At 33.6% G+C, this 11,948-nt stretch overlaps 1 long non-coding RNA gene across 1 annotated transcript; it reads right to left on the bottom strand.

Moving 5' to 3' along the window:
* Positions 1–9,066: 9,066 nt before the first annotated feature.
* LOC106769041 lies at positions 9,067–10,724 on the bottom strand. The gene is made up of 3 exons (XR_001376300.2): positions 10,357–10,724; positions 10,038–10,138; positions 9,067–9,744 (listed from the first exon to the last, which is right to left on the bottom strand). It is a non-coding gene; the product is annotated as an uncharacterized LOC106769041 (long non-coding RNA).
* Positions 10,725–11,948: the final 1,224 nt, after the last annotated feature.

Here is an 11,948-nt window from a genome sequence, read left to right as displayed (position 1 = left end):
GGTCAACTGATGACTCTTTGTGTGAAGAGTTTGCAAAAATAATGCAAGGTGAGTTTGAGATGTCTATGATGGGTGAGTTAAATTTCTTCTTAGGACTACAGATAAAACAAATGAATGGAGGTACCTTCATCTCCCAAACTAAATACTGTAGAGAAATTCTTAAGAAATTTGGTATGGATAGCTGCAAAGAAGCTAGTACTCCTATGGGTACTTCATGTTATTTAGATAAGGATGAAACTAGAAAGGGAGTGAATGAAACTATGTTTAGAGGCATAATAGGATCTTTGCTGTACTTAACTACTAGTAGACCAGATATTATGCAGAGTGTTTGTGTATGTGCTAGATACCAAGCGAATCCTAAAGAATCACATTTGACTGTTGTTAAGGGAACCACTTCCTTTGGACTTTGGTACCCCTCTGATTCCTCACCTAGTTTAATAGGTTACTCTGATGCAAATTATGGTGGTTGTAAAATCGATAGAAAAAGTACTAGTGGAACCTGTCATTTTTTGGGCTGTTTTTTAGTGTCCTGACACTCAAAGAAACAAGCATGTGTAGCCTTGTCTACCACTGAAACTGAATATATTGCAGCTGGCAATTGTTGTGCTCAAATTTTGTGGATGAAACAGCAACTGGAAGACTTTGATATCTTCCTTGACAATATTTCTTTAAAATGTGATAATACTAGTGCTATAAATCTGATCAAGAACCCCATAATGCATTCAAGAACTAAGCACATAGAAATTAGGCACCATTTCTTAAGAGATCATATTCAAAAGGGGGATTGTCAAATTGAATATGTTGATACTTTGCATCAATTAGCTGATATTTTCACCAAGGCACTACCTAAAGATAGATTTTTTGAGCTTAGAAGAGAGTTATGAGTACTAGACATGTCTTAGGATCAAAGTCTATGCAACTTTTTGCATTTTCGTAAACTTAACGCTTCATAATCGATTATCACAAGGCTATAATCGATTATTCAACCATAAAACTCAAATCTGAAAATTTTGAGCAGATAATCGATTATCATGCAATTTCTGGGCAGCGATTATTGAGCAGATAATCGAACGAGCCATAATCGATTATCGCGCTGACAGTTTCAAAAATAGAGTCGTTGGTGTGTCCCATAACGGCTATAAACGGCCATAAACGGCTAGTTTTTCCATTTTTCTTATAAATAGCCCTCCATAATCGATTATTAGACACTCCTTTGCACCCAAATACTGCTGAAATCAAATCTAGAGCTCAAAATCTCTCCATTTCTCTTCACCCTCTTAAAGTTTCATTTCTCTCAATCTTCCTCCATGGCTGATCCAAGAAGGCATCGTCGCAGAGCTACTGGAGCTTCCTCTTCCTCTCAACCACGTCTTGAAAACATAGATGGATGGATTTCAGACCAAGGGAAACATGGAGACTTTGTAAACTCTTGGCAAGAAAGGAAAATCAAGGTGGTAAAGTATATCCGTCTTGACTTTTTCCGTTTCTATGGCTTTCAATTTCCAGACATTTTTGCTGAGCAGGGACTAACGCATCTGGTAGAGCAAAAATGATGCATTTATCCCGATCTTATAAGAGTCTTCTACTTCAACTTGCGCTATCGAGATGGGATTATCTCCACTAAGGTAAAGGGCGTGCGCATTATTTTAGATGATGACATGTGGACCAATGTTGCTCAACTCCCCATCTGGGAGGATGCTGTCAAAGTTCATTTAGGACTTGAAGATTTCAACAGGATGATGACTTTCCAATCCTTCTTGCGTCATCCTGAACGACAAACAAATAGAAGGCAATTACTGGTTGGTGGTTTCAAAGTTGAAGAAAGGATGATTCACTACTTGATTGTCTGGATTTTATGTCCTAGAGCAACCAACCATGCTCAATACTCTGAGCAGGATTTACTTCTTTTGTATGGGATTCTAAATCACATACACATCGACTGCCCTGCTCTCATTGCTGACACAATGATAAAAGCCAAGAAATCTCATTCATATCAATTTCCCTATGCTCTTCTTATTTCTAGGATTTTAGAATACAAAGGTGTAACTGTTGAAGGAGAACTCGTTCAAGCCATTGAAGCTGTGGGATCGGAAATTGGAGATACTACCTTTCGTCAGATGGGATTCATTACCAAAGGAAGAGTTCTTATTCACAAAGATGATGACCATCCTGATGAAGATGAAGATGATGACATGGACACTCATATGGCTGACCCAGTGAGTGTTGCTGCTCCGTCTGATGCTGGTCCATCCAACATACCCTCATCTTCCTCAACTTCTATGGAAGAACACTTTGCAAGGTTATCTAAGCAATTGGAGGATATGAGTCTAGCACAGAAGACACATTTTGATGAAGTTTATGAGTGGCAACAATCTCTTGATGAATACATGGTCGATCAATTCCTTGAGCTTGATGTTCGCCTATCTAACATTGAGAGTCATCTCAATATCCCACCTACTGAAAGATCCCCTAGTCCTGAATTCTAGGTTTTAGGCCACTAAGATTGGTTGTTGTGTTATTTTCTTTGTGGTATTTAATATTGATCTTTATGAATTTCATGTAATTCCTTTCTGTTCTTAATATAATGAGCTTTTATGTCAATTTTTGTGCATATATTATATAATTGAGGGGGAGATCATATTTAGGGGGAGCATTTTAATTTAATCTTTTTGCTTATGATAAAAAAGGGGGAGAAGAATAATATAAGGGGAGAAATATATTACAATTGGTACAGGTACTGCTAACTTTGTTGTTGTCTGTTAGCTTGTATGTGTTGCAGGTAAACCAGAGTTGCTTTTAAAAGTGAATTTTTTATCATCATCAAAAAGGGGGAGATTCTTACCAATAAGGAGCATTGGTAAATCCTGAAGAATTGTTTTGATGATGCTGCAAGATGTGGTATTTGAAGAGAACAGTAAAATTATTTAAAAAGCAACTTGTAGAATTTGGATGTAGTAGAAAAAACTTAAACCTTGTATTTTTAACTTGAATAATCGATTATGGACAAGTTATAATCGATTATCACTTGCATTTTGTACTAGAATAATCGATTATCATGAAGCAATAATNGATTATCACAAGTCATACTNGAATAATCGATTATCACTTCATATAATCGATTATCACTTTTTGAAAACCNTNTAACGGACTTGAATAATNGATTATCACTTACAATAATCGATTATTCANGGNAGTTGGGACCTGACCTTTGGCATTNAGTGTACNTGGCTATATAATTGGATTCTGTAAACTTCAGAAGCAACTTTTTGAACTAAGAAAGCTAAATAGAACACTGTGTGTCAGAGGAAAGTTCTCAGAAAGNTTTTGTTCATANTTCCCTTGNTTGGTCTCGTGAAAGGAGAGGCTCGCGTATNGTGTGTCGATAGTNGGANCAGACTCTCTTCGAGTTAGCAAGGTGCTNTGCCTGGTCTTGTGAAAGGAGAAGCTCGTGAATCGTTGGTCGATTNCCNNAGCGGTTCTCTTCAAGTTGGTAGAGTGGTCTTCTTCCGGTTCGCTCGTCGAAGGAAGGTTCTTTTATATTTTGTTCACTTAATTGTAATCTGTGAGATTGTTTTTAGTGGAACTGTTAATCACTCTTTACAGTGATTAACGACTGGAAGTAGATTTTGTTGAATCGAACCAGTATAAAAATACTCGTGTGATTTTTCTATTCCCTATACTCATTTTAGGTTACACATATTAACTGTTTGATTAATTTTCTAAAAGAAAATTATTTTTGCGAAAAAGGACTAACTTCGTTTTAACAGTGACCGAACACGCTTATACGCTTTCTAAGTTTTTAATTCCGCTGCATTATACTCTTCGAACCATACCCCTCCGATACCTACAGTATTGATAAAACTTTCTTTTAGCCTCAGTGTTATACAAGAGATAAACTTTTGTTTTCATAAGATGCTAGTTTGTTCTACTCGTATAGTCTATTAGATAATTTCAAAGAGAGATACTTTCTATGAGATGCTATTTATAATTTTCTTATTCATTTGGACAACTTGGTCTTGAAAACATTTTATTATCTCTTGAGACGTTATCTTCATTAGACTCTATTACTTTAAACAACTTTTCATACACAACAATATTTCATTTAATGTTTTTCGTTAATCCTTAAAATCTGGGTTGCTTAGACAGTCTATTCTAGATGATCTTGTCTTAACATATAGAAGATCAAATTCTGATATAAAAACAAAGTTGCTTTTTCTATAAATACTATGCATAATGTGCTATGTTGAAAAAAATTAAACTATTTTATGTCAAAAAAGTTGTAAAGAAACTGCAGAAAAAAAATTCAAAGAAAAAACATCTTTACACATGAATAATTAAATATAAAAACGATTAAAACCCTCATATGGTCTTCATATTTGTACTAAAATATCAATTCAGTCCTTAATTTTAAGTAGTCTTAATTATGTCTATTTTGAAAATGTGTAACAAGTAAGTCCTTTTCAGTAATTTGACAGAAACAACGTCAAGACATATTGAATTGTAATATTTAGTGAAAGACGTGTCATTTGGTTGAATAATTTCAGTAGTTGACGTGTTCACTCATCTCCTTTTAAGTGTTTGGCTTCTTTGCCCTAACATTTAAAGATTGGTTTCTTTTGTCATTACAAAACGAGTGTCTTTTTTCTCAATTTGCTAACTGTTAACATTCATAGGGGTTTTTTTATCAATGGCCCCTACCAGTTTCAACTCTTTCAAAGTTTCTGCTTTTAGTTTCCATAAGCTCTTTCATTTTCTCTCTTGAAAATATGAAATTGGATGATTTTTCACTATTGTGAGTTTTGTAGGTTTAGGTATTATGAAATGTGCCATTTACTTAGTTGAATTTCACCTTATTCATGGTACTAAGTTATTGGAGTATGTATTAATGGATCTTCATTTTTTTCATTCTCATTAGTCCATGCTTCGAATTAAACACTGCTTTAGGTTAAGAAACCCATTTGATTCCATGCCCTCTTCCTTGTTGATACTTGTACCTTTATGTCTTCTGATTCCATGTATTTTCTTTTTTCCTAGAAGCACAACACCTAACCAGCCACCAAATCAAACTCACCTCAATCTTCATCGATCTTCGATCATTGAATGTTGAATGTATGTTGAAAATCTTGTCCCCTGCTTGTTTCACTATTTCTAAACACCTAACTCTTTGTTGGTCTTGTGTTGGTCTTTAAATCCCCAACTCTTGTATGACCATGACCACTATGCACCAAATCTCTAATTCTTGTGCAAACAAAAATGTCCAATTAACCAATTCCATGTAATAAAACAATCCTAAATTCTACATAATAAAATAATCCACGTCATTATGTCTATTGTACACTACCGTTAACCATTTACACAATGTTAACGATTTGGGTTTATTTGTTACACATTTAAAAAATAAAAAGAAACCAATTAGGACTACTTAAAATCTAGAACCGAATTAAAATTCGAGTGCAAATATGAAGACCATTCGAGAATTTTAACCTATAACAGCACTACATCCTTAAAAATATTTCTTTACATTTACACATTTAAATACAATAAAAATAATCAAATTTATTTCAAATATCTTAAATTGATATATTTTTAAATTTCTTCTAAAACAAAAATTTTAAATAAATTTTTATACTTTTTCTATTTTCAAATTTTTATGAATTTCTATAAAAAAATTCTACATTTTTCTATATATTTTAAATTTATATTTTTATATTTTTCTAAATATTTAATAAATTTTAATACTTTTTCTATTTTAAAACTTTTTTCTATAAATTTAAATTGATATTGTTATGTTTTTAATTTTCTATTTTTATATATTTTTTCCCAATAAAACTTTTTTCTAATCAAAATTCTATATTTCTATAATTTTTTATATTGTTTTCATTTTTTTTCAAATAGAAATTTATATTTTCTTCAAACAAAAGAAATAATTAAAGTGCATCTAGAAAAAAAAGTCTCGTTAAGGAAATTAAATGCATGAATCTAGTGGAGGTTTTCATTTCTAACCATTGTATATCAAATGTGGAAGCCTTAGGATGCCAAGATTTTGTTTGATGAATGGGTCACAGGGATTTGTGTTCTTGGAATATCATCATAACTGGATATGTCATTCCTTGCTTGCGTATTGGGAAGGAAACTCATGGTTACTGAATAAGAACGAGTTGAACTTGGATAAAGTGGTTTGGAGTGCTCTGTTGGATTTGTATGGAAAATGCGGGATTAGATGAAGCTAGGGCAAATGTGAGATTTGTAGATTAGACAAAACAAAACATACTTAGTCAACTTAAAAAATAAAGACAACAAAAGGTCTATATCTAGTATCTCCCACCCAAGTTGGAAGGAAGATATTTTCGATGCTTAGCTTGGTGATGATGTTGAGATAAGTAGATTGGACAGACTCTTGGTAAATAGATGATATCTGTGGACATGGAACAACTTGAGAGTGCCTTATCAACTTGTTCACGAATGCAATGAAGGTCAACCTAAAAATGTTTGGTACTTTCATGATAGATGGGGTTTGTAACTATGTGTATGACTGCTTTGTTGTCATAGTATGCAACACCATATGGTATATTGATGTGAAAATCAGCTAACAGATTCCGAATCCCGATAAGTTCACCATAGCCAATGATCGATATTCAGTTTAAGCTAAAGATTTGTTAAAAGTAGGTTGTTTTTCTTTCTAGGAAATTAAAGAATTTCTCAAAAGTATGCACAAACTATTGGTGGATCTTCCATTGTCAAGACAAGACCCCAATCTACATCTACAAAAGCATGAAGTTTATGGTCAGATTGTGATTTAGAAAAAAAAAAATACCTCATCTTGTTGTTAATCATGTTGATGACACTTCTAAAAGTAAAACAAACACTCAGGATCAAACTAATTAAATTAATTTTTTCTCAGTAACATATTGAACAATGATACTTGGGTTGATGTTTTTGCTACCAAGGTCATAAGTACTAGTAATAACAGACAAACTCCAAAAGGAGTTGAATAGAGTTTGAAAACTTTTCACAAATACTATTAGACACTGTTTGTAGGGGTTAGACGATTTGTAAGTAGTGTTGAATACTTAAGGATTTTTTGAAGCATTTAGAAGCACAATAAAAGGAATTAGAGATGAAAGCTTATTTAAGCACTCTTAAAGAGTTCTACTAACTTTAACAAGTTACAACAGGTTTCACCACTCTTGATCTTACAATAGTCTAATTGGCTAAAATTGTTTAACATCCCCTCAGTTAGATAAAAACAAGTGTTTTAAATCATTTTTGATTATCCAAAAACAACAATGTGCTTTTAAAATAAGTATATATGAAAAGCAGCTCTTTAGAGAGGATATTGATCGATACAATATAGATTTGAAAAGACTTGTTACAAAGAGATTTTCTCAAAGCTAGACGACGCACTATCAAAGACAAAGAATTTTGGCAACATAAGAATATGTGCAATTATTTCGTTGTCCTCTTCTTCATACGGTCTTCTATAAATTGGAAAATTCAAAAATGATTTGTTACTACGGAGCATTCACTTTGAAAGAGGTGTTGTAGCCTTTTGTATGAGGCCAGATGCTATTGTGCTTTTGCAGAGGATACTGTGTTGTTCTACGGATTGAAACAACAAAAAACGTTGAAGAAAAATCTTTGAATGTTTTTGTATCTCTTAACATCTTTCTGAATCAGCACAAAACTTTTGAATAAACAAGAGAGGATTTTCACTAATAAAGAGAGACTACAAAATAGACAAAAAGTATTATTCGTACATTGCATTCAAAAAGTTAGACATTTATTATAACGTTTAGCGTAGTCCGTATATTACATCGGTTTAGGATAGTATGTTCTCTTTATTGTTTAGGATACTGTATTGCATTTAGGATATTGTTTAGACATATATTCCATTTAGTGCATTATCATAGACGGTCAATTTGATAAACACTATTTCATTAGACGATTTTGTTAAACTTCAAAATTAAAGGTTCCTAGACGATCTTGTCTTAACCATGTCCTCTAAATTTCCTAATCGTTGGATCATTGATTTTAGAGCTACTACTCACATTTGTTGTTTTCGAAGTTTATATCATTCTTATATTTCCACTTTTGATTCCCATGTTATTCTACCTAACTCTATGATAGTGCAAGTGTAGGGCATTGGAAGCATCAAACTTTCTGATGATATTTTCTTGCATAATGTTCTTCATATACCTATATTTCGTTTTAATCTTCTATCTTTTGCCACTTTAATTAAGGAACATGATTTTCAATTCATCATGCAACCTAATCAATTTCTTTTGCAGGATTATTGGTTTTTTATTTTCCTACTAAAGTCACCATGGATTATTGTTTTTTTTTCCTGCTAAAATCTCTCCTCTTTCCTCTATCCATAGTTGTAACATTGTTGCTAATGACAATTGACAATTGGCATAGACGTGTAAGGCATATACTACACACTGTTTACTATCTATTGCTACTAAAACCATCTTATCTTCTCTTGATAACACTTTTCATTGCTCTCAATTTGTCCTATTGCTAAACAAAATAGATTACTTTCCTGAATCCTAATAGTTTTAAACCAAATTGTTTTGATCTCATTCATGACATATGGGCCCTTTTAGACATCCCACGTATGATGTTTTTCAATACTTTCTAACCTTGGTTGATGATAAAAGTAGATTTACTTGAATATATATGTGGCATAATAAATCTGATTGCATTGATATCATACATCAAATTTTTTAATATGTTAAAGCTCAATTTCAATCTAAAATAAAAAAATTTCGGCTAGACAATGCTAAATATTTTGTTCAAAGATTTTTTCTAAAAAAAGTGTTTTGCATAAACTTTCCTATTGAAAGACGTGGGCAATATAGTGTGGTTGAATGCAAACATTTACATATTCTTAATGTGGCTTACTCTTTATTTTTTCAGTCTAGTATTCCTATAAAATTTTGGGGAGTATGTGTTAAAACGACTGTTTTTATTATGAATAGAACCCCTAGTTCTATTCTTGGCAACAAAATCCTTTATGATAAATTACAAATGTAATATCCTTTTAGCACTTCTAGTTCTCTTTGCTATGCCTCTACTCTTATGTCTAACTGAGACAAATTTAGCCCTCACACACTACAAAAATGTACAATTTTTCCAGGGGTTATTTTTAGCATTACCAACGGTTATAACCCCTGGAAAATGTGTTTCTTGTGGTTGAAAAAACGCGGGTAAAAACGGCGTCGTTAAAAATTACCACCGGTTTTTTCAAAAACCGCTGCAATTACCCGGGGTTTTGTAAAAACTGCCAGAAATAGTAGGGGTTTTGTAAAAACCGCCGGAAATAGCCGTGGTTTTGTAAAAGCCGCAGGTAATAGCCGTGATTTTGTAGGTGTACTTTGAGGGAAATTTAGCACAACATCATGACATGTCATGTAAATGACATATCGGTAAGAATATATAAAACCATTGTAGTGCATGCTTACTGTGTTTCCAATGAATGTTGATGCATTTGGTGGTTGAAGCAAAAACTGATATGCATTTTCATCTTCCACAAAGCTTGCTAAGTCAAGTACTAAACTAGCTGAGCAGAGCAAATGTGCCTCGAAAACGATGTTAAAAAACAAAGTGTCGTGCAATAACCTTGCCAAAGCAGCACCATTTGAAGCCTTTATGTTGGTCTCGCTTATGCTTTATCAGATTCTTTCATTATTCACAAGTCATGGAACTGAAGCCTCCCTCTGGCATAAGTGAGTTGTGTTACCTCTGCATTAAAAACCAAGACAATAAGAGTTCTCCAAAGTTCATTGCCTTCACAGTGATTATTGCAGTCATTGTTATCCAAAACAACACCACAATGATGATAGGTAATAAGCAGAAGAAGTCTTCTTCTGGTTTCTTCTCTATTTTCAACATCTTTTAAACATTCCTTACGTATAAAATGATGGAACTAGTTTCTGTGATATGTGACATTAATCTTTTAGCTAGATTAACATCTTCATTATTGCTTAATATGACAACCTATATTTCTAAAGTATAACTTGGAAGTGTTGGACCACCTGGGAAACAATGCTACTTATATCAGATGCAGCATAAGCATTCCTCCTGAGCTTTGAAGGATTGAAACTTTCAGTAGCACTGCTTTTTTGATGCACAATTCCTTCAAAAGAAAGTACCAATCAAAATTAATGATGCAATAGATATATATATTAAGGAACCAAACAAACCAAACATTCGCTTTAAGGTTGCCTTCGATATTGACATTTTCAAAGACTACGAAAATAGAAGCAAATAAGTCAAGAAAATATCACTATAAAGCTAGCAAGTTGCAAGGTCAACATTTTAAGAATGATAGAGAATTGAGCAAGGCGAACTCACCGGTATCTTTCAGGAACATCTAAATTTATTCTGCAATAGGGAAAAAAATTTAAGTAAGAATATTTGTAAATTTCAACCGAGGTAGTAGTGTCAGAGATTAGCTTTGCCGCATCGCTCTCTCCCTCGGCACGGATAATCACAGCCTGTCGCTCCTGCTCGGCCTTCATCACAACGAACTTGGACCGCTCAGCCTCTTGCTGCGCCACCTACTTCTATTCCACCGCTTGCGAGAACTCGCTGTCGTAGGAGAGGTGTGAGTTCGTGAACTCCTGATGCTTGGGTTTTCGAAATTAGGGATTTGGAAGAGGAGAAGATGAGGAAATTAGGGATTGGAAAGTGACGAAGGAGTTGAAGATAGAGAAGTCGAGAAGAAGGTGAACATGGAAATGACCAGAATACCAGAAGTTTTGATGAAAGTATAAGACAAAGTATCAGAAGCTCGACGTTGGGTGCCAAATATTTTAAAAAGCACTGGAGGCGGGACTTTGAGCGCCAAATATTTTAGATATTTCACTTAACTGAGGTTTTTTATTGAAACCGCCAATAATTGGGAGAGGTTTTCAAAACCTCGGGAAAGAAACATACACTATAATCCTTTATTTTTGTAATGTCATGTCACTACAATTGTGTCCATAATAGGTTACCCTATTGAATCCAAAGGATATAAATTGCTTGATATTGCCATTAACAATATTTTCATCTCCAGTTACGTAAGGTTTTATGAACATATATTTCCTTTCAAAGCTAATATTTCTATGTCTCGTGATACATATTTTTTTAGCACCTTTGTTACACTATTGCAGCGACGGGCTTTTACCACGATTATTTTTCACTATACCTCGCGGTTTACGAACCGTAGCATATTCAGCCGCGGTAGTAAATCAGAGACTTTAGACCGCGGTTATAACCGCGGTATATAAGTTGGGGAATATGCCGCGATTGTCCAAGGAACCGCTGCCTAAATCCATTTTTTAAAAAAAAAAAAATTGGTCCAGTATATGCCGCGGTTGAACCGCGGTAAAAGACACAGGTATATGCCGTGGTTCTAGCACTAACTGCGGCCATATGTCTGTTTTTAAAAAAAAAAATAAAAAAACGAGCACTATATGCCGCGGTTGTGGTCACATCTGCGGCATATTCCCCTGCAGTTTTTTAAAATTGCAGGTCTGTTTTTGTGATATCCACTAACATAAAAACAGACCTGCATATAAAAACATGTACACAAATTCAATTTCAACATAACAAACACATGTTCAATTGTATTTCAACATCAAATAAAGTACAAAGTCTAATAAAATACAATCTAATCAAATGCAATGTTTAAATCTAATAACTAAGAGCTATTGTATAATCTAATTATATACTTCGCATCAGCGTTCCTCATGAATAATAGTGGCTTCTCAGGAACTGGTGTAGTAGTCTTGAATTTCTGCAAAAGACAATTCATATTAATTAGTTTATATGAATTCAACATTTGGGAAAAAATCAAAATTTGTTAAAGTNAAATATTACCGTTTCCCAGCGATTTGTGATGTGAGAACGAACAATATGGGTCATCCAATACATTACATAGTATCCGCACTCATATGACC

This window comes from Vigna radiata, chromosome 1 (genome assembly GCF_000741045.1).
Source record: "Vigna radiata var. radiata cultivar VC1973A chromosome 1, Vradiata_ver6, whole genome shotgun sequence".
Taxonomy (NCBI): domain Eukaryota; kingdom Viridiplantae; phylum Streptophyta; class Magnoliopsida; order Fabales; family Fabaceae; genus Vigna; species Vigna radiata.
This window is presented reverse-complemented; position numbering and strand designations above follow the sequence as displayed.